The sequence below is a fragment of the Pantherophis guttatus genome, chromosome 4, assembly GCF_059756535.1.
Source record: "Pantherophis guttatus breed Tessera chromosome 4, ASM5975653v1, whole genome shotgun sequence".
In the NCBI taxonomy this organism is placed as follows: domain Eukaryota; kingdom Metazoa; phylum Chordata; class Lepidosauria; order Squamata; family Colubridae; genus Pantherophis; species Pantherophis guttatus.
The window spans coordinates 145,603,251-145,627,018 of NC_142066.1; positions in this window are offsets into that span (position 1 = coordinate 145,603,251).

Genomic DNA, 23,768 nt, shown 5'->3' on the forward strand with positions numbered 1-23,768 from the left:
ATCAGCCAGTCCTGGAGTCTGGGGAAGGCTCTGATGAGGGCTCTGCGTCAGAGGTAGAGAAGGGGCCAGGGCCGTATGCCAGCTATCAGCTGCCTTCGGAGTCAGACATCAGTGAGGCAGACAAACAGCTGGAGCCTGTTCCCAGTGTGTGCATGTGCAGAGCTGCCAGATGAAGGGAACAGCTAAAGAACAAGGGTCAACTTTGGAGTAAGGCCACAGGTGGACTATGAATGGCCCCTCCCAGAGGGAATAAAAGAGGAGCAAAAGGGGAGTGAAGTTTGCAGGAGACAATTAGTTGGCTTAATTGGTTCTGACTCTCCATGATTCTTTGCCAAGTTTTGAAGATATCGGCCTGGCAGCTCCACAAGCCAGATAAGGTCTGTGATTGTAAATTTTCCTTTGAAAGACTTTGCTGGATGTGAATGAGAAGAATTCACAGTAACTTAATAAAAAGGGGTTTTTTGTCGGGACAAGGAATCTGCTTCGTGATTTGGGGAAGCCTAGGTCAGAACAATAGTGAAATCAATTCATCAAAGGAATGGATGGCCTCCGGAAGCTGTAGGTGCTCAGGTTTTAAGAACAGATTGGACAGCCATTTGTCTGGAATGATATAGGTAGAGGATTGGACTAGAAAAGCTCTAAGGGATCTTTCAAGCCCATTATTCCATGTTCTATGTTTTAACTAAAAAACCCATGAGATCCTGTCTGTAGAATATCTCTCTCTCTCCCTCCCTCCCTCCCTCTCCCTCTCCCTCTCCCTCTATCTCTCTAGCTCTCTATCTTTTCGCACCTTTATTATTTTTGCAAGCAATTATTATTTTTGCAACACACCTTCCTCTTATTTTCCACACAACAACAGCCCTGTGAGGTGGGATGGGCTGAGAGAGAATGACTGGCTCAAGGTCACTCAGCTGGCTTTCATGTCTAAAACTCACAATCATCTGCTTTATAGCCCGGTGCCTTGACCACTAGCTCAAAGTGGCTCTTGACAAAGTATGCCTATGAAAAAAAATAAACCAATAACATTGTTAATTTATCTGTCACATCATGAGCCCATGAAGGATTTACTTGTTTTTCTTAGGAAAAGATTCGAAATAATCCAATCATCCAATGAAATGGAGAAAGACATAACTATCGTTCCTGATTTATATTCAGAGGAAAAACTTTGCAATCATCATTCCATGTTTTTTACCAGGAGCTGAAAATTGTAACCTGCTCGCTCCCTCTCTCTCTCCCTTCCTCCCTCCCTCTCTCTCTCTCTCTCTCTCTCTCTCTCTCTCTCTCTCTCTCTCTCTCTCTCTCTCTCTCTCTCTCTCTCTCTCTGTGTGTGTGTGTGTGTGTGTGTGTAAAAGAATGGTCAAAACAGGGTAGTCAAAACATCCCTGTTGTAGGAAGACTTTTTTTTCTTTTAAAGAAGATTTTTAAGAATGGTTTCTTAAAGAGAAAATGACATTTGTCTTGAACAAAAAAATGGAGTTTACCATGCACTAATCCTTGAAAAATGTCAAAATGGTGGTGATGAAAGTTTTGGAATTGCAAAGTGGCAGTGACATTTCACGTCTTTCCCTGTGACAGCCTCTTTTGAATAGCCTTCATCAGGTAGAACTCAGACCCCTGTATCCGCTTACCCAATTGTGCAGTTGTCATTTCCATTTTTATGATATCTTCTCTGAAACCTGAAAAATGCAAACTCACCAAAAGCAAAGGATTTAATCATATCTTATGAAGGAATGCACAGAGGGTGAAGGATTAAAACAATGTGTTGTCTGAAGTTACACAGGGCAGCTGGCTGTGTATTACGGTGCCTAAATCCTGTATCTAAAACTATCATATCCAACCACCAGATGGCAGCAAGGAGTTGGAGATTTTACTGTCTCTTTGATACCACCTAGTTGTCATTTTTTTAAATTACATTTTACTTTTTTAAACCATTACAAAGAAGAAAAATAAAACATGAATGAAGAAATACAGATATGAAAAACAAATAAACAAAAACCTGAATAATATTCAACAATAATTGCAGCTTTGTGAACATCTTAGTTTTTAAACAACAACTTTAATCCTGATATCATGGAACAATATTATCCAATGTTTTCTTTATGCAAAGAGCCAATTCAGAGGCTGAGATATTTAATGAAGATTTTTGCAGCCAAGATATGGTAGCCCTAGTCTGCCACCTCCCTTTATTTCGTTCCTTATCATAGAATGTAACCTTCCAATCTGTAATATTGATAAAATTCTGAATCTAGTAAACTATTTATTTCTTGATTAAACAAACTGTTCGGTTGTGTTTTCACAACACTCTGAACCACTATCTAGCATTTATTTAATGTGGAGTATAAAGCCGTAATATTGGGTTGAGTGGTTAACAGTGGTTAAGGTTACCATGGGTATTTGTGTTGTGCAAACCTAGTCACCATGAGTATCTTGTAAGTAACCCTTGGAAAATTAGGATACTAGTTTGAAGGAACATCATTTCACTTTGAGGGAACATGATTTCAGCAGTACAGTGCAAGAAAAGAAGAGGAAGGTCAATGTTCAACATAAAACACATCTTAGTTAATTTAGGATTCTTTATGCTCAGTCCTTGGTTGGTTATGGTTAGTAGAAAAACCTATTTGTCATCATTCAGAAAATACATCAAAATGTAGGATACAAAAAAAAAGAAATAGATGTTATAATAAGACCCAGATGGTTTCAGTGTAGAAAGTTAGTACCCACTCTCTCTTAGAAGAGTGAAATGTTTTAAGAAATATTTAAAAATGCAGAATATTATATTAACCTGGATGATAAAAGAAGAAACATGTTTTAAAGACAAAAAACAGCTCCCTGCCCCCAGAAGATATTTGGTGCCCATTAAGAAAAACTGGGCCAGCCTATCCACAAGACAAAAGACCTGCAACTCCAGGTGAAATCCAGCAGGTTCTAACAGGTTCTGGAGAACTAGTAGCGGAAATTTTGAGTAGTTCAGAGAACTGGCAAATACCACCTCTGGCTGGCCCCAGAGTGGGGTGGGAATGGAGATTTTGCAATATCCTTCCCCCAGGATGGGAGGGAATGGAGATTTTGCAGTATCCTTCTCCTGGAGTGGGGTGGAAATGGAGATTTTGCAATATCCTTCCCCTGCCATGCCCACAGAGCCACACCCATAGAACCGGTAGGGAAAAAAATTTGGATTTCACCCCTGCTCCAGGGTGATGGGATTAAGACATGACCCTCCAGTAATTCAGTTTGAGGCAAAACCTTGACTGGGAATACTGAGTCATCCATCCTGATAGCTCAAAATGAAGGACCAATGTGATGTTGTGTAGCCACCTACAATTGCCTTGCAGTGAGATGGGCTGCAAAAAAATTAAATAAATAAATTTACATTCATACATACATACATACATACATAATTATCTCTTTGTTTTTACTCTTCTGCCCTCATATCATCCTGGGGCTTGGCTTGAAGGAGTGATTGGAATAAAGGTTTGTGAATTTAAAGTGCTTCTTTCAAATTCATATGTCACATGATCTTTTATATTTTAATATTACATCGGTGAAAAGATATTCCTTCCATAAAATTCTGAGCTCAGCCATCATTTATTTTCTATAAACTTCACTGACAAGGAAGCTTACAAGGCTAAGATCAATACACATTATTTCTCATGTGGGCAGTTAAACAGGAACTTCTGTGTCTATGAAGATTTTCAGTCATAAAGCTCATGGTTGACCCAAAGGTGTTTTTTTCAAGAGGCAACTGGACTTTCTGGTTTTTCTTTGAAGATGTTTTGTTTCTCATCCAAGAAGCTTCCAAGAAGCGAGACGTCACCAAAGAAAAACCAGAAACTTGCCACTTGAAAAAACACCTTTAGGAACTTCTGTGTTTATCTAAAAAAATATTCAGATGTCGTGATGTATCTTTATCTACAAAAATCAGAATTGTGTGTTCTCTGTGACATTCTATGGAAACTAAAGTTATGCTCAGAAAAAACAAGATAGAAAGGAATATGTTGAATGCTTTGGAATATGTTGAAAACATGTTGGAGAACATCATAGATAGCCAAGAAAAATGGATCACAGAACAAATCAATGCAGAGTTCTCTCTTGAGGCATAAATGACCAGGCTCCAATACTCATGTGTTGGACACAATATGCAAATATCTATCTCTCTGGAGAAATCTATAATGCTGGAAAAAGTAGAAGGAAAGAATAGAAGAGACTGACTAGTAGCAATGTGGAAGAACTTGATTACAATGGTGATAGATGCATCTGTTGGAAGATCTGAAGGACCAGTCTGAAGACAGAACATTCTGAAGAAGGTTTATCTTTGGGATCACTAAAGGTGACTGCAAGTTGATGGCATCTAATCAATAAGTCAATGAATGCTTCCTGGTAACTCATTTTTGCTACAACTACTCCTTGACTTACAACTACAAGTGAGCTCAAACTTTCCATTGCTAAGCAAGTTGTTAAGAGAGAGTTAAGAGTTTAGTTTTTATGACCTTTCCTGACCCAGTTGTTATGTGAATCATTGCAGTTATTAAGTTAGTAATACAGTTGTTAAGTCAATCTGGCTTCCCCATTGACTTTGGAGAAGACACAAAAGGTGATAAAATGGGGCACTACAACTGTCATAAATATGAACTGATTGCCAAGCATTTGAATTTTGATCATATCACCATAGGATGTTGCAATGGTTGTAAGTGTGAAAAAGTCACTTTTTTCAGTATGTTGTAATTTCAAATGCTTATTAAATGAATGGTTATAAATCAAGAACCACCTGTATACCCTAAAAGAAGAAAAGGATGGGAAAGACAGGGGGGAAGGATGGACAAAGGAAATAAATCTAAGAAATACCTTGTAAAATTTAATAGGAACAAAATGCAGGGAAAGTTCCAGCCGTCACATTATTTTCCCAATACAACACAGATCCCTTGACTTAATCAGATAGGTTAAAATAGAATGTCTACCCTATGTAGAAATCACAGCCTGCGTTTTGACTGCCATCCAACTCACTCCAAGTTATAACTTCAGTGTCAGATTAAATGACCTGATGTTCTGCTTTCAGCACTCACATGCACCAATTTGCTTTAATTAATTTTCTCTAAGCGATAATAATGCTATTATAAAATCATAGCAAGAAGACAAACAGCTCCATTACATACTACAGTGAAGTTGTTTCACTTAAACAAACATTCCCATTAATGTTGCATGCAAAAGATCCCTCAACTTGGCATGCAGCATAAAAGCACTACCACCACCCCGGGCAGCTGCTCACCTGAAACTCTTATGCCACTAATATTTAAAATGGCTGGAATGAGACTTAATAACATGTACAGCAATGAAATTCAGGAGAATATTTTAATACCCACTGAGAGCATTTACAAAGGTGGAAATTTAAATGCAAGGATAATTATGGCACAAAGCGATAAAGAGAGGCGGTGTATTAGAAGCCCATTTTGTAGCTCTGCAATGTTATACACACTGAGTGCATGCTGTGTAGCAAAAAAAAAAAGAGAGAATTTTTTTTTAAAAAGAGTTGTTGTTTTTATACTAACATGCAAAATAACGCTTCAGAGTAGAGCTCAGAAATAGAGAAATCTTCAAGTTCAACAGATAGTCTGCAGAATTTCTAATGAACAACTTTGCAGTATCTGGGGGAGGGGGGATAGATCCAGGAAACTATAGACCTATCAGCCTGACCTCAATACCAGGGAAGATTCTGGAAAAGATAATCAAGCAACAAATCAACAAACATCTAGAAGCAAACGAAGTAATAACCAAAAGCCAATATGGGTTTGTCAAAAACAGATCATGGCAGACTAATCTTACTGCATTCTTTAACAAAGTCACAAAATTAGTAGACCAGAGGAATGCTGTCAATATAATTTACTTGGACTACAGTAAGGCATTTGATAAAGTAGACCATAATCTACTACTAGATAAAATAGAACAGTGTGGGTTAGACAGCATCACCACCAAATGGATTCATAACTGGCTGACCAACCATACTCAATGTGTAGTCTTCAGTGGAATTGCATCTATCTGGAGGGAAGTATGCAGTTGGCTCTGTTTTAGGCCCAGTACTCTTCAACAAGGCTCTGTTTTAGTCCCAGTACTCTTCAACATTTTCATCAATGATTTGGAGGAGGGGATTGATGGGGAACTCATCAAATTTGCAGATGACAGCAAGCTAGGAGGAATAGCCAACACTCTGAAAGATAGGCTTAAGATACAGAAGGATCTTGACAGATTTGAACATTGGACACTATCTAACAAAATGAAATTCAATGGTGAAAAAAGTAAGGTTCTACATTTAGGCAAGAGAAACAAAATGCACATGTACAGTATATGTGGTACCTTGCTCAATAGTAGTAACTATGAGAGGGATCTTGGAGTCCTAATGGACAACCATTTAAATATGAACCAGCAATGTGCAGCAGCTGCCAAAAAAGCCAACACAGTTCTAGGCTGCATAAACAGAGGGATAGAATCAAGATCACATGAAGTGTTAATACCATTTTATAATGCCTTGGTAAGACCACACTTGGAATACTGCATCCAGTTTTGGTCGCCATGATGTAAAAAAGATGTGGAGACTCTAAAAAGAGTGCAAAGAAGAACAACAAAGATGATTAGGGAACTGGAGGCTAAAACATATGAAGAACGGTTGCAGGAACTGGGTATGTCAAGTTTAATGAAAAGAAGGACTAGGGGTGATATGATAGAAGTGTTCTAATATCTCAGGGGTTGCCACAAAGAAGAGGGAGTCAAGCTATTCTCCAAAGCACCTGAGGGCAGGACAAGAAGCAATGGGTGGAAACTAATCAAGGAGAGAAGCAGCCTAGAACTAAGGAGAAATTTTGTTCATTAAGACAATTAATCAGTGCAATAACTTGCCTGCAGAAGTTGTGAATGCCCCAATTGTGGACAGTTTTAAGAAGATGTTGGATAACCATTTGTCTGAAGTGGTGTAGGGTTTCCTGCCTAAGAAGGGGTTGGACTAGAAGACCTCCAAGGTCCCTTCCAACTCTGTTATTCTGAAAGCAAAAAAAAAAAATCTTCAGAATGTGGTCAAAAGAAGTGGTCAATGAACCAGGCTATGACAGGGTGATCAAAGCTTCACATGCTGCAAAGAAAAAGCAGATGCAGTTTTGATCAAATTATCAGAGTCACCCTTTTGATTTTGTTGACTATACCTATAATCATGAATATAGTTTGGTCTAGTAATTAAGTCATTAGACTGGAAGTGAGTTCTAGTCTAACCTTAGGCATGAAAGGCTGGGTGACTTTGGGCCTGTCTCAGCCCACCTCAACTCATAGAATTGTTGCTTTGGGAAAAACAGAAGGATGAAGGAATACATGTAGTCTTTGACCCAACAATTTTTCGTCGGGCCCTGAAAACCTATTTATTTCAACTAGCTGGGCTGGCTTGAGCTAAATTTTAAATTGATTTTAAATTGGGTTGTTTTAATTTACGGCCAGAATATTTAATTATTTTAATACTGTTTTTTAAATTTTGTATGCTCTGTTTTTACTTAGGCTGTGCACCGCCCTGAGTCCTATTTGGAGAAGGGCGGTATAGAAATTTAATTAATAAAATAATAAAATAAATAAACAGTCAACAGTTTCAACAGTTCCAAGAAGGCTCCACACCAATTTGCACCACTCAGGTGACCCTGATGACACAGATAAACCTCCAGGTGACCTTAATGACCTGCTAAAAGAATGCAACTGACCAGCTGCCTGCAAGGAGTATAAATCCTTCTATTCCCCATCATCCAGTCAGAGCTGAAGAAGCTTCTTAGATGAGAAGCAAAACGTCTTCAAGGAAAAACCAGAAAGTCCAGTTGCCGCTTGAAAAAACCATATTTGGGACAACTATGACCTGGTTGACAGAATCTCCATAAACAGGTAGCCTTTGACTCCAACAGTTCATTTAGTGACCATCACTGAAAAAAGTGACATGACTTTTTCACATGTGCAGCATTCCCATGGCCATGTGATTTATATTTGGATGCTTGACAGATGTTTCATATTTATGATGGTTGTAGTGTCCCCGGGTCATGTGATGATCTTTTGTGAACTTCTGATAAGCAAAGGCAATGGGGAAGCCAGATTCAATTAACAACTGGATTATTAATTTAAGAACTGCAGTGACTTACTTAACAAATGTGACAAGAAAAGTCATAAAATTGGGCAAAAATCACTTAACAAATTTCTCACTGAACAACATAAATTTTGGGCTCAATTGTGGTTGTAAGTTGAGGAATAGCTGTGTTAGTTATGTTTGCTGCCTTAAATTATTCATCAAAGTGATAAAGGTAGGATTTTAAAAAAATAATTTTAAAAATGACTGTAGGTACACAAAGTCTACTGTCAACATCATAACAATTTTAACCTGCGGTTAAGCATTTGGCTTCCTTCTTCCTTCCGGAGGAAAAAGTGCAAAACTACACCACCCGCTTGCCCAAATCCTGGGCAAAGAGCACAAAAGCAAAATTCCATTTGTTTTGTCCAACAAAGTGCCTTTTGTAAGCTGCTAGAGTTGAGCGATGCTTGAAAGGTGTAAATGCCTCCTTCAAATTCATTTAAAAAATGCACACCACACTCACCAGCTTAGAGGGGGCTTAATTACAATCAATGGAATAATTAAATGGGAGGGGTGTGCATTACGGAACAGAAATGAATAGGAAGCATATGCGTAAGTGCACCTTTGGGCAAATGCATTAGAGGCACAAGACTGTCATTACCCCTCTCAAATCACATCTCTATTTGCTTACGTGCCCGGGAAAGAAATACCTACGGCTTTTGAATGCAAATCCTGAATTATATTGATACTAGATCGTGAGATTTTTGTTGTTGTTTTCTGAGCATCTGTAATCCCAAGCATGAAGAACTGCTCTGTACATATTATTTATATTAAAATTAACAAGAGTTTCCTGAACTTTAAGTATCATCCCCCCTCTCTCTGTCTCTCTCTCTCTCTCACTCTCTCTGTGTGTCTTTCTGTCTCTCTCTATCTCTGTCTCTGTGTATCTCTCTCTGCCTCTGTCTCTCTCTCTGTGTCTCTGTCTCTCTCTGTCTCTCTCTCTGTCTGTCTCTCTGTGTGTCTCTCTCTCTGCCTCTGTCTCTGTTTCTGCCTCTGTCTCTCTGTCTCTGTTTCTCTCTCTGTGTGTGTGTCTTTCTCTCTCTGTGTGTGTGTCTCTGTCTCTCTCGATCTCTCTCTCTGTCTGTCTCTCTGTGTGTGTCTCTCTGCCTCTGTCTCTCTCTGTGCCTCTCTCTCCCTCTCTCTCTCTCTCTGTGTCTTTCTGTCTCTCTCTATCTCTGTCTCTGTGTATCTCTCTCTGCCTCTGTCTCTCTGTGTGTGTCTCTGTCTCTCTCTCTCTGTCTGTCTGTCTGTCTCTCTGTGTGTGTCTCTCTCTGCCTCTGTCTCTGTTTCTGCCTCTGTCTCTCTGTCTCTGTCTCTCTCTGTGTGTGTGTGTGTCTTTCTCTCTCTGTGTGTGTGTCTCTGTCTCTCTCAATCTCTCTCTCTGTCTGTCTCTCTGTGTGTGTCTCTCTCTGCCTCTGTCTCTCTCTGTGTCTCTCTCTGTCTCTGTCTCTGTCTCTGTCTCTCTCTCTCTCTCTCTGTGTGTGTGTGTGTGTGTGTGTGTGTGTCTGTCTGTCTGTCTCTCTGAGTGTCTCTATCTCTGTCTCTGTCTCTGTCCCTGTCTGTTTGTCTCTGTCTGTCTGTCCATCTCTCTCTCTCTCTCTCTCTCTCTCTCTCTCTCTCTCTCTCTCTCTCTCTCTCTTTCTCTCTCTCCATTTGAGGACTATAGATGATACCCATTTTCATAAACTGCTAGAGTTAAGTGGTGCTTCTGGGGTGTAGTGGAACTTCTTCAGCTAGTGTTTTAGCTGAAGAATGCCACTGAACTAGAAGATTGACAGCTGGTCCTTCAAGTTGCAGTCATTCCAACATCCCTGCTGGACATTCCAACCTCCCACATTATCATGATTTGGGGTATTTGACTATTATCACTCATTTATGATGGTTACAATGTCCCCGATCACATGTTTGCAACAAAGTCAATGGAGAAGCTGGCAGGAAGTCTCAAGTCATATCACATGACATTGCACTTAATGACCGTGTGTGATTCACTTAAGGACTGCAACCAGAACTGCTGAAACTGCTGTCATAAATTAGCAGGGTCACATGATTTTCCACTTTATGACTCTCATTTAGTGACAGAATCCTGGTTCCAATTCAATCTTAACTAAGAAGTGCCTGTAATACATGAGCAGAGAGAAGCCCAATCACACAATCACAGCCCCCTCCCTGTCTAACCCACATTCTGACCCGAACTTGGAACTTTCTTCTATCTGCAGTACATGGCATTATAGTTCAAGCCACCATTGCTTCATCACAATTTGTTTTTCCTCATAAACAAAGAGTGAAACCAACCCATTCCATAAGCAAAATTGGTGCTAGCGTAATTATTCCAAGCTCTTTTCCTCTTGGTTCAGTTTTATCGGCCTCTACAAATAATAATTGGCCTAAGCAAAGCATTTATTACTACTTTACAACATGTTTTGGATCACTGAAGACCTTATTAAACGAACACATCTATAAAAATAGTCTGTGATTAAGTGACTTTTGCAGAAAAAAAATGGGCTAGTACCCTTCTTAATGCTGACATCAAGCCTTACGTCCAATTTGAAGCATCTTTTATTAATCTGGAATTGCTTGAACTACAGGCAAATGTTACAGAAATTAAACAGTCCACTTGCAACAAAGGGATTTCAATCGTCTGTGCGGTAAGACTTTTTTTTTTTTTTCCTTTGCAGAGAATTGAAATTGGCACCATGGTGAGAAGCTGCATCTGCAAAACAGATTTTACAAACTTCTGTAATACTTCAAGAACCTGCAAATATGATGTTTCTTTTCACACTGGAAAAGATGGGTCAAAAATAGTGCATTTTTACAGTGATGCAGCTAGAATGTATTGCTTTAAACTGCCATATACTTTTCTTGATATGAATTGTTGGAAGGTGTTGTGGGATATTAATAATGTATGACTGTTATTGACAATCAGCATCCCTGGTGAAACAATTTTGTAAGTGCTGAAGCATTTGCTGAATGGGCTCTGCCATATTCTGACCATCGCATCTATCAAAGCAGTTGGCAGGGATTTATTCTCGCTTTCCAATGATAATTTGGGCAACTCTTTGGTGATGGTCTTATTTGGCTGTAATTGCATCATTGTGTTGCAACAATGCTCCTGTTGCAAATAGTTTCTGCAAATACTTTTTGGCTCGGTTTCACTATCAAAACTCACCAGTCGCTGCATTTTCTATATCAAGATACCAGGAGTGAAATCCAATTTTTTTCCCTACCGGTTCTGTGGGTGTGGCTTGGTGGGTGTGGCAGGGGAAGGATACTGCAAAATCTCCATTCCCACCCCACTCTGGGGCCAGCCAGAGATGGTATTTGTCAGTTCTCCGAACTACTCAAAATTTCCACTACCAGTGCTCCAGAACCTGTTAGAAACCCTGCAAGATACTCAAGCAATAGTAACTCATGTCTGAATGATCACTTAGGTAAGCTACTACACTCTGATCTATTTGTGACTCTCCTTGGAGAGGATCTGAAGCCACGGTTAACATAAAATAGAGCATCCAGAGACCCCTGTGACAACTTCTCAGTTCAGAACAGAGGTTCTCATGTTTGATAACTTTAAGATATGGACTTTAACTTCCAGCATTCCATAGCCAACATGCTGGAGAACTACTATATATATTGCTTAACGCACTGTAAGCCGCCCTGAGTCTCTGGAGAAGGGCGGCATATAAATCAAATTAAAAAAAAAAACAAAACTGTATATATCAAGCATTCTGTCTGGGGAATTCTGTGAGTTGAAGACCATCTTTCTCAAATTTGCCAAAGTTAAGGAACACTAGTTTAAAGTAGCATTTTACTGAAGTCACTGCATGGTTAACCAACTTCAGGGCTCAGTTTAGAACACTGGTTATCATCTTTGAAGCCCTCAGTGGTGGACCATCAGGATGCAACAGATAATGGCCCATTGAAGTGGAATCTTCCATCTATCAAGTAATCAAGAGAAGGCTTGTTGTACTGTATGTGTCCCATTACCTGAAGAGTTACCTCAGACATTATAGACTACTACTATAGCTTAAGTATTAAGTATTTTGAATGCAGAATAATAAGACCATTCAGAAGTGAACCAGGCCTTCCTAAATGACTGAAGTATAAGAAGGAGGGGAATGTACAGCACAAACTTGTAACGTTTTGTTATTATAGCCAATCTCAATACAATTGATTTAATCTTCCTATAGAGTTAATTAGAATGAACCTAGTGGGACTGACAGGCATGGACGAGGCAACAGACCTCAGTAGCAGCCCAAATTTAGTAGAATGTCCTTAGTTTTTATAAACTAATCAAAACAGTGCCGTTTCAGCAAGGATTCTGGCTTGTAGCATCATTTAAGGTACCTGTGGGGTTTTTGCTTACTGGGGTTCTAAACAGCATGTATTTACCTTAGTATGATTTTGTTGTGACCTGCCCAGAGTCCATTCTGATTGGAACAGTCTATGAATTCTGCCAATAAATAAATGAACAGGAGAATGATAAATGAGCTAGGTAGCATATGTCCCAGCATTGTCTCAATGCACACACTACAGTCCTAAAGAAATAGCAAGGGTGTTCAACTTTGTCTCCTGCCACAAATCCATAGGTGTCCATGTCTATAGCACATGCACCATGAGGCAAATTCCTGGGCTTGTGTAATGACCACTTGTGACCTTCCCTGCCAGCTTCTGACAAACAAAGTCAAAGGGTGAAGCCAGTTTCCATTTAACTGCATGATTCACTTGACAATCAGAGAGATTGTTTTTCGGACTATAAGATACACCGGTATATAAGACGCACCAAGATTTTGAAGAAGTAAGTAAGGAAAACAAGTTTTTGCCCTCCCTGGCACCCAGGAGTACTCTGCAGGCCTCCCTGTTTTTGTGAGGGGGCGGGGCTTCGGGAGGCCAAAAATGTCTGTATTCGGTGTATAAAACGCACCAACATTTCCACCCTCTTTTGGGGGGGGGGGAAGTGTGTCTTATACTCCAAAAAATACAGTATTTATCCATGGAGAAAAAGTCATAAAATCAGTCATGACTCACTTAATAACCATCTTGCTTAGCAACTGCAATTCTGGTCCCAATTGTGATTGTAAGCTGATGATTATCTGTAGATGTTTTATAAACTCAAGCTCTGTTGGGAGCAAGCTAAAACAAACTGTGCCAATTTCTTCCTAGTACAGTGATAAAAAAAAATAATCAATACCGATGATTGTGAACATTCTGGAAATAACTAAACAGAATACAGGCAGTCCTCAACTTACAACAGTTCATTTAGTGACCATTTGAAGTTACAATGGCATGAAAAAAGTGATTTATCACCATTTTTCATACTTATGAGCGTTGTAGCATTCCCGTGATCAAAATTCAGATGCTTGGCAACTGATTCATATTTATGACTGTTGCAGTGTCCCAGGGTTATGTGATTACCTTTTGTGACCTTCTGAACAGCAAAGTCAATGGGGAAGCCAGATTCATTTAACAACCATGTTACTACTAAACAATGAAAGGTTGCAGGAACTAGTCTAGTGAAGAGAAGGACCAGGGGAGACATGATAGCTGTCTTCCAATATTTGATAGGCTGCTACTGAGAGGAGGGGTTCAAGCTATTTTCCAAAGCCCCCGAAGGCCAGACAAGGAATAATGGATGGAAACCGAACAAGGAGAGATTTAACCTGGAAATAAGGAGAAATTTTCTGACAGTGAGAGCAATCAACCAATGGAACAGTTGTGGGAGCTTCTTGAGACTTTCAAGAAGAGATTGGACTACTATCTGTCAGAAATGATGTAGGGTCTCCTGCTTGGATGGGGGGTTGGACTGGATGACCTACAAGGTCCCTTCCAACTCTGTTAATCTGTTAAACTAACTTAACAACTGCAGTGATTCACTTAACAAATATGGCAAGAAAAATTGTCAAATTAGAGGAAACACTCTTAACAAATTTCTCACTTAGCAAGATCAATTTTGGGCTCAATTGTGGTCATAAATCGAGGGCTGCCTGTCTTTCAAATATTTTTATTCTTGATTTCCTGCATACAAATTAATCTCTTTGTGCTGCCCAAATGCCTCATTTGGTTTGTCCAAAACAAACCTTAACGTAATATAGAATCCTGAGTTCTAGATCCCATAGAGGCCGCCATACCTCAGCTTGAATAATCCCTACAGATTCATTTCTTGCCAATGAGAGAACTTGGCAGAAATGTAGAATCCTCTCAATTTCATGAAGAATTTTAAATCCAAGCTGTTCGTTGCTTTGTAAGTTTTTCATTTGGTATGGCATAAATCTCCTTTATGATCATTTTGCTAGGCTAACCTGTTGGCTTAACTGATGAATGCATTAAGGGAAAGGAATACTGGGATACAATTTAATTCGTCTTTGTAATATTGACATCCTTGCGTAGTCCCCAAGGGAACATCTTGCTATGCTAAACATTTCACACTGGTTAGCATAAGCCTGTAGGGCTTGGCTGTTGAATCGGATTGATGAGCTTTGTTATGGTTATATAAGGGCTCGATAAATTAACAGCTTCTCAATAACAACACCCCCGAAAAAATCATGTATAACAATTCTGAAGTCAAGAAAATAGCTCAGGTGTGCTGCTCCTATTTTACAAATCCCGACAGCTATTCCAGTTTACACAATCTTTGCAAAATCTCCAGAAAAAACCAACCATCAACATGGGACTAAAATTGCAAATGAAAGAACATTAAATCAATCTCCCAATTGTGGACCTTGTCATTATAACAGATTTTAAATATAATGATACCCATTTTCCCATCAATCCACACTTGGATATTCACACTCAGGGCGAAAAGGACCAAGAAAGCAGACACAATGAAACAAGACCCACTCTGTTTTTACAGACACAGCCACTATTGTCCATTTTTTACATCCTTGTTTGTCCATGGATTCATCCTCTTTACTGGAGGCAATATTTTTGGATGCTTGCTTCAGATAATTTGTTGGTTTTGATAATGTATTTGCTTTTGAAGAAAATTATTACTCTGGGTTACTAAATTTGTAAACTTTACGTTGTAATTTCCCAATCCTCTCTAGCACCCTATCCTTCATTCCTCCAACATTTGCAATTATGGAATCAGCATGTGATTGTCTACAATGGTCCCTATAGTTAGAAATAGCAATTGTTATGTCTACTCTAGAAGCCCAGTAATATGGAAGGAGAATTGCAAATGTGATGGATCATCCAAAATTCATTTGTTAAGAAGCATTATTTTTTATAAATATGGTGAACTAGATTTGTATTGCAAATATTTGAGAACGCTATAGCCCAACACATTGGGGAAAAAAAACATTCCATAAAACATCTGTGATCTTCTATTTCTTTTATACATGCCTACTCAATCTTGGCAGGCATTATGTCAGCATTCTGTCAGGCATAGGAAATCAGGAGCCACAATAGAGTTCTAAAGCCCTATGAGTTTATTCCATGCAACCTAAACACAATAATCTGATCTACCAATGGTCAAGGCAAAATTGGTGCCAGATACCTGGATGAAACGACGTATCTAGATCCGTTCCAGTCAGGCTTCAGGCCTGTGTACAGCATGGAAACGGCATTGGTCGCATTGGTGGATGATCTCTGGAGGGCTCGGGATAGGAGGTGCTCTCTGTCCTGGTCCTGTTAGATCTCTCAGCGGCTTTTGATACCATCGACCATAGTATCATGCTGCACCGGTTGGAAGAGTTGGGGGTGGGAAGCACCGTACTATGGTGGTTCTCCTCCTTTCTCTCCGATCAGTCACAGTCTGTGTTGATGGGGGGGGCAGAAGTCGACCCCGAGGCCTCTTATATGTGGGGTGCCACAAGGATCGGTCCTCTTGCCCCTTTTGTTTAACATTTATGTAAAGCCGCTGAGCGAGATCATCCGTGGTTTCGGGGTGGAGTACCATCAGTTCACTAATGACACCCAGCTGTACATCTCCACCCCAGACCACCCCAACAATGCCCTTGAAGTGATGACCCGGTGCCTGGAGGCCATACAGATCTGGATGGGGAGAAACAGGCTCAGGCTCAACCCATCCAAGACCGAGTGCCTGTGGTTTCTGATGTCTTGATAGAGTCAGCTGGTGCCATCACTGACTATTGGGGGTGAATCATTGGCCCTCACGGAAAGGGCTTGCAACTTGGGTGTCCTCCTGGATTCACAGCTGTCTTTAGAAGAGCATTTGACGGCCGTAACCATGAGGATTTTTCATCAGGTTCGCCTGATCTGCCAGTTGCATCCCTTTCTAGATCGGGACTCCTTACGCCTGGTCACTCATGCCCTCGTCACCTCCCGTCTGGACTATTGTAATGCTCTCTACATGGGGCTCCCTTGAGGAGCACTCGGAGACTCCAACTGGCGTAGAGTGCAGCCGTGCGGGTGGTGACGGGAGCGACATGGTGCTCCCATGTACCACCTCTCCTGCGCGAGCTGCACTGGCTCCCGGTGGTCTTCCGAGTGCACTTCAAGGTTTTGGTTATCACCTTTATAGCGCTCCATGGCCTAGGACCTGGTTATTTATGGGACTGTCTGCTACCACCAATAGCCTCCCACCGACCAGTACTGCTCCCGGGTGCCGTTGGCCAAACAATGTCGACTGGCGGTCCCCAGGGGGAGAGCCTTCTCTGTGGGAGCACCTACTATCTGGAACGAGCTCCCCCCGGAGATACGGAGGATCCCGGATCTGCGTACCTTCCATCGCGCACTCAAGACTTTCTTATTTCATCAAGCTGGCCTGACTTAAGTCTTTCCCCTTTTTAAATGGAAATTTTAAATTTGTTTTTAAATTATTGGGGTTTTAAATTTGTTCAGCCAAATTATTTAATTCATTTTAGTTTATTTTAAATTTTGTATCTATATGTTTTATTCTATGGCTGTTCACCACCCTGAGTCCTTCGGGAGTAGGGCGGTATACAAATTCAATAAAATAAATAAATAAATAAATAAAATAAATAAGAAACAGTAGACTTCAAACGGGGCTGGACTTGGGTCTCTTATGAGGATATAGGGATTCCAAACTGATGATGCATTTGACTCCACCCTTGGGCTCAACCAGATCAACTCTTCTTTTTATTGTCATCATCCCTATCGCTAGAACTTTGTCCTGTTTTTTTTTATTCATTATGTAATATCCCATCTTTTTTTCTGGTCATATTTTCTGGTCAGAGTGATCTAAACAACATGTAAATCATTGGCAAGACCACCTGTCTTTGATTTTTTTTCTGCCCACTCCATGAGATCTGGGATGTTTCCCATGCTTTAGTACTCTTTGATTAAATAATGTAATGATTAATGGAAACTATGAAACATTCCTTCTCTGCTGCTGTATCTTGCCTTATAGAATGGCATATCTTCCAAGATTCAAATACTGAATAACTCTTATGTCCTTTTACCCTTCCATATTTCCACCTCTCACAATACTAGACAACACAGTATCAACAGTAGAAACCTTCAAATTTCTAGGTTCTACCATATCGCAAAATCTAAAATGGACAGCTAACATCAAAAACATCATCAAAAAAGCACAACAAAGAATGTTCTTTCTGCGCCAACTCAGAAAGCTCAAACTGTCCAAGGAGCTGCTGATCCAGTTCTATAGAGGAATTATTGAGTCTGTCATCTGCACCTCTATAACTGTCTGCAACCCAACAAGACAGACACAGACTTCAGAGGATAATTAGAACTGCAGAAAAAACAATTGCTACCAACCTGCCTTCCATTGAGGACCTGTATACTGCACGAGTCAAAAAGATAGCTGTAAAAATATTTACAGATCCCTCACATCCTGGACATAAACTGTTTGATCTCCTACCCTCAAAACGACACTATAGAGTACTGCACACCAGAACAACTAGACACAAGAATAGTTTTTTCCTGAATTCCATCACTCTGCTAAACAAATAATTCCTTCAACACTGTCAGACTATTTACTAAATCTGCACTACTATTAATCTTCTCATCTTCTCATTGTTCCCATCACCCATCTTCTCCCACTTATGACTATATGACTGTAACCTTGTTACTGGTATCCTTACGATTTATATTGATATTGTTTTCTGATTGCTTATTTGTAACCTATGATTATCGTTAAGTGTTGTACCTTATGATTCTTGATGTACGTATCTTTTATTTTATGTACACTGAGAGCATATGCACACCAAGACAAATTCCTTGTGTGTCCAATCACACTTGGCCAATAAATATTCTATTCTATTCTATTCTATTCTATTCTATTCTACTCTACTCTACTCTACTCTACTCTACTCTACTCTACTCTACTCTATTCTATAAGGCATTAAAGCATCCCAGGTAGAATGTTGATTATAAGCAAAAAAAAGGAACTTTGCGGATGTGGTACTTCATTAAAATATGTTGAGTGGGTAACCATAAAAATTGAATGAATGAGTGAGTGAATGAGTGAGTGAATGAATGAATGAATAAACGAATGAATGAATGAAGTTGATTATAAGCAAAAGAGGAACTTTGGGGATGTGGTACTTCATTAATGTTTTTTCATATCTTAGAGAGATTTGTCTATTGTAACATTTGGGGTAGGTTTAAGATAATAAAGCAATATCAGTAGTATGAATATCATAGTGCTTTACAACACTTTTTAAGTGGTTTACAGAGTCAGCATATTGCCTCCAACAATACGAGTCCTCATTTTACCAACCTTGGAAAGATGGAAGAAAGAATCAACTTCACTTGCATGGCTGGCTCAGGAATTCTGAGAGTTGGATTTCACAAGTCATAAAACAGCTATTGTTCCCCACCCCTGCTGAATTCTAACCACTGCCCCACTATGACTCATGGTTTAAATATGGTTAAGCTATTGGCAAAAACTTTGAAAGTCGTGCACAAGGTTATTACCATCAAGACAGTGATTTCTGGCTAAATGGCATTTTGAAGACTTCCACTAAATTTAGAGGATAGAAAATTGGGCAAACAATTTCTCCACATTTCTTTAAGACAGTGTTTCTGAACCTCAGTAACTTTAAGAATGTATAAATGAACTAGCAGAATTAATCAATTAATCAATTCATTCATTTACTCATTTATGTGTTCATGTATTAATTCATTCATTCCCCCACTACATGGTTTACTCACAAACATCGACACTGATGTTTCTGCTTAATGCCACCCTACCATTTTTAGGAATGTGCTGACATTCATAGGAGCCTCACACCACCCAGAAAAGTATGGGTATGTAGACAAGAAGCAGAGGAGGAAGCAGAAAGAGACATCTGGTATGTATGGCTACAAAAAGGCTCAGAAAACTGCCAGGACCACAATCTGCCTTTCTGGAACCAATTACCTCCTAAGGTCTGAACCGCCCCCACCCTATTGACCTTCCGGAAAATGGTGAAGACCTGGCTTTTCCGGCAGGCCTGGGGCCGTTGATCTCGCTGCTGCAATCTTGTGAGATCCGGCCATGAATGTAGTGTATGGGTTTTTAATGTTTTTTAAAACAACTTTTATGGTATATTGTTTGCATTATTTTTTGTTGTATGCTGCCCAGTGTCCCCAGGGAGTTGGGTGGTATAGAAATGTGACAAATAAATAAATAAATAAACTTGGAAAGGAATCAAAGGTCGTATGCCAGTTCACAAACTTCTGAAACTTTGGGTTATCTTAAGGACTATTAAAGAAATATTTATATGGCATCAGTGGTGGGTTGCTCTGGTACTGTCTGGTTCTATAGAACTGGTAGTAAAACAGGTGGGAGGCCCCGCCCACCTGCCATGACATCATCATGGGTGATCTGCGCATGTCCGGAAGCTTCTATGCATGCACAGAAGAGCATGCGATCCTGCTGTGAACTGGTAGTAAAGATAAGTGGAACCCACCGCTGCATGGCATCATTAATTTGCAATGCGTAGGAGGATTAATCCAGAGCAATAGCCAACGGTACAGTTATTTGCTAGGCTGTGGTATGTCCAGTCTTTGAAAGACAATAAACCCTCACTGGGGGCACTCTCTTTCTGCCTAGTCAAGGACAAAAAATCCAGACTCAGGAAGTTGACTATTATTATTATTATTATTATTATTATTATTATTATTATTATTATTATTATTATTATTATTATTATTATTATTATTATTATTATGGCTTTTTCCATGTACTTATTGTTTAGCTTCTGTCTAGGAAAGTAACTGCTGAAGTCAAGAGCCACCATTTTCGTTTCTCTCCTGCAGGCACTTCAGCAGCATTTTTTTTAAATATATATATATATTGATATTGTTCAGTCAAAACTCACTGTAGGCTTCCTGCCATCTGGGTGTAATAACATAAGGTATTGATTTATTCTCCTAATATAGGAGAAAAACAGGCTATGTGAAAGCATATTCGGGGTGTTAATATTTCACCAAGTGATAATAATGAATCACTGCAGGGATTTTTTTTTAAAATTCATACACAGCATACTATTTGCATATATTAAGTAGTGTTTTGCCTCCTTGCTCTCTTCTTCTTCCTGTCAAAAGGATAGTAGTTGATTTTGGTAAACTCCATAGCTGAAAGCTCCATCCTCTTTTTATATACCATACTTCATAGCTTCAATCAGCCTGGCTCGGAATAGCTCATGCCATGTGCACTGTATCTCTCAAGGATGCTAGTATTGTTTCAGGGTGATGACAATTCCTTAGATCAATGTTTCTCAACCTCAGCAACTATTGTATATGGATAGATGATAGAGAGACAGAGAGACAGAGAGACAGAGAGACAGAGACAGAGACAGAGACAGAGACAGAGACAGACAGGCAGGCAGGCAGAAAGACAGACAGACAGACAGACAGACAGACAGACAAGGGTTGCGGACCACTGCCAGGAAGTGGCCTGTTCACAACTGGGCCATGGAAGTGGTGCGCAAGTGCGTGCAAGTGCGTCACTCCACTTGCATACACACAGTGGATGGGTGAGTATGCGTGCACAGCTCCATTTGTGGAAATGGTGAGTGCACATGCCCAACAGTTGCAAAAATGGGGCTGCACATACACTCACATGCCACTTGCATGGAACCATCCCATCTCCCCTCCCCCCCACAACCAATCCACAAAGCTGGAAAGGTTGGAAACTGCAGAGCTAAAGGATAGATGATAGCCAGCTAGAATGAAGTGTAGATGATAGATAACGATGATGATAGCTAGAAGATAGCTAGATGGATAGATGATAGATAAATAGATAAATGGATGATAGATAATAGCTAGATAGACAGATATAGGTGACAATGATGATGATGACAGCTAGCTAACTAGATGATGATAGAGAGAGAAAGAGAGATGATGATGACAGCGACGATGACAACTAGATAGATAGATGGTTATCTAGAAGAGAGAGAGAAGGAGGGAGAGAGAGAGAGAGAGAGAATGAACTCAGCTATACTGGCTGAGGAACTGTGGGAGTTGAAATCCACGCATCTTAAAGTTGTTGAGGTTAAGAAACACAATCTTAGCTGAATAAGAGTTGAATGAGAATGAGTGTTGAAATTCATGGAGGCCTTTCTCCAACAATGCTAATGGGTATCTTATTTAGAATGTTGAAACCACTTTTTTTCTTGTCTTTATTTTTTTTTTCTCCTGCCATTTCAAATACCAGAATGTCCAAAATGATCCAACATACATAGAGTTGGCAGACCACACTGGCTATAAGTCAAAGCTTGCTTCAGTCATAAAGTGACTGAATGGAACAATGAAAACTTTATTATGGTCTTAGATCAAGAGTTCTTAAACTGCAAACAGATGTACAAATCTATCATTTCTACTCATCTGCTCAATAATTCAGTTGCACTCCAGCTTTAATATGTATCTGTTTTGGGGAAAATGTTTTCAAATATAAAGTTAAATATACATTTTCTCTTCAGACTGCTGGAAACTATATTGCAACGATTAAACAAATGAAAATGTTGGATAGCTAAATTTTGATTTGCACAATTGCCTGCGAGAAGTAGAACAGCTAATTTACAATATTAATTTGCAAAAAATCTCAACATCCCTAAAACTGTCGCTCTGTAAAGTACCATTGAATAATTTCTAAAATGGCATTCAAATGCAAATCTCTGCACTTGTTTAGAGAAAAATAATGAGCCCAACGCTGCAGAACATAGATGTTGTGGAAGATACACAGCTTCCATAGAAAACAGCAGCTCAAATCTCCCTTTCAAATAATGTTCAGTGATATCATGGAAAGGAGTGGCCAATTGCATGTATTTATTTATATGAACATTTATTACCTATTTTTCCAAAGAAGAAACTACAGTATTGCCATGATAATACTAAACTATATGATCTGATAGTCTCCCAGATAATTGAGAGATACCATTCTTCCATCTGCGGCTCTACTACTACCATTCAAGAGGGAGGGTGGGTGGGAGGGAGGAAGGAAGGAGAAAGAGAGAAGAGAGAGAGAGAGAGAGAGAGAGAGAGATATTCATATAGAAAGCACATACAAATTTCTTCTGAAACTGTTTAATGGCAACAACATTATGATGAAAATAATTTATTTCAAGGGCTTATAAAATCAGACAATCTAAGTTTCTAAGTAACCTTTAAGATTGACTAGCCCAACTCCATGCCCAAAGTAGGAATCAATTACTATAGCATCCCTAATAAATGGTCATCCAACTGTAACTAAAATACATCCAGTGAATGAGAGTCTACCACTTTTCTCTTTCTCTTTCTTTTCCTTCTCTTCCACTGTTGAACAGCTCTTAAGAAATCTTATGTCTAATAAAAATCTTGTGTGCATATGTGGGTGTGTGAGTGTATGGGCATGGGCATGGGTATGCACACATGTATCTGCCTTTGAGTCACCCTTGATTCTTGGCAGTTGTTTGGATCAGTCCATGAAGTTTTCTTGACAACATTTTCAGAAGCGGTTTGGCATTTGATCCAAAGCGTTTTGCATCCATATAATATTATTGACACATGTTCAAGTAAGTGAATCACCAAGAACTTCAGGTATTTGTTGCATGTATAGTTATCCATGATAGCCTCTTCAATCCTGTATTTGAGGCTTTGATTTTACCTACCTAATTCCTCATTGATGCAATTTTGCCTATTCTTCCAGCTTGCCAAGAGGTTGCTAAATATGAATACTCTTATGGGTATCATAGCCTGCAAAACTCTTTTTATTACGAGTAGAGTACAGTAGAGTACAGTGGAGTGGAATGGAATGGAACGGAACAGAACAGAACAGAATAGAATAAACTTGGAGGTTTTCTAATCCAAACCTCTGCTTAGGCAGGAAACCCTATATCCAATCTCTTCTTAGAAACTTCCAGTGTTGAAGCATTCACAACTTCTGGAGGCAAGTTGTTCCATGGATTAATTGTTCTAACTGCCAGGAGATTTCTCCTTAGTTCTAAATTGCTTCTCTCCTTGATTAGTTTCCACATATTGTTTCTTGTCCTGCCCTCAGGTGCTTTGGAGAATAGCAAGAGTCCCGCTTCTTTGAGGCAGCCCCTGAGATATTGGAACACTGCTATCATATCACCCCTAGTCCTTCTTTTCATTAAACTAGACATATCCAGTTCCAGCAACCGTTCTTCATATATTTTAGCCTCCAGTCCCCTAATCATCTTTGTTGCTCTTCTCTGCACTCTTTCTAAAGTCTCAACATCTTTTTTACATCGTAGTGACCAAAACTGGA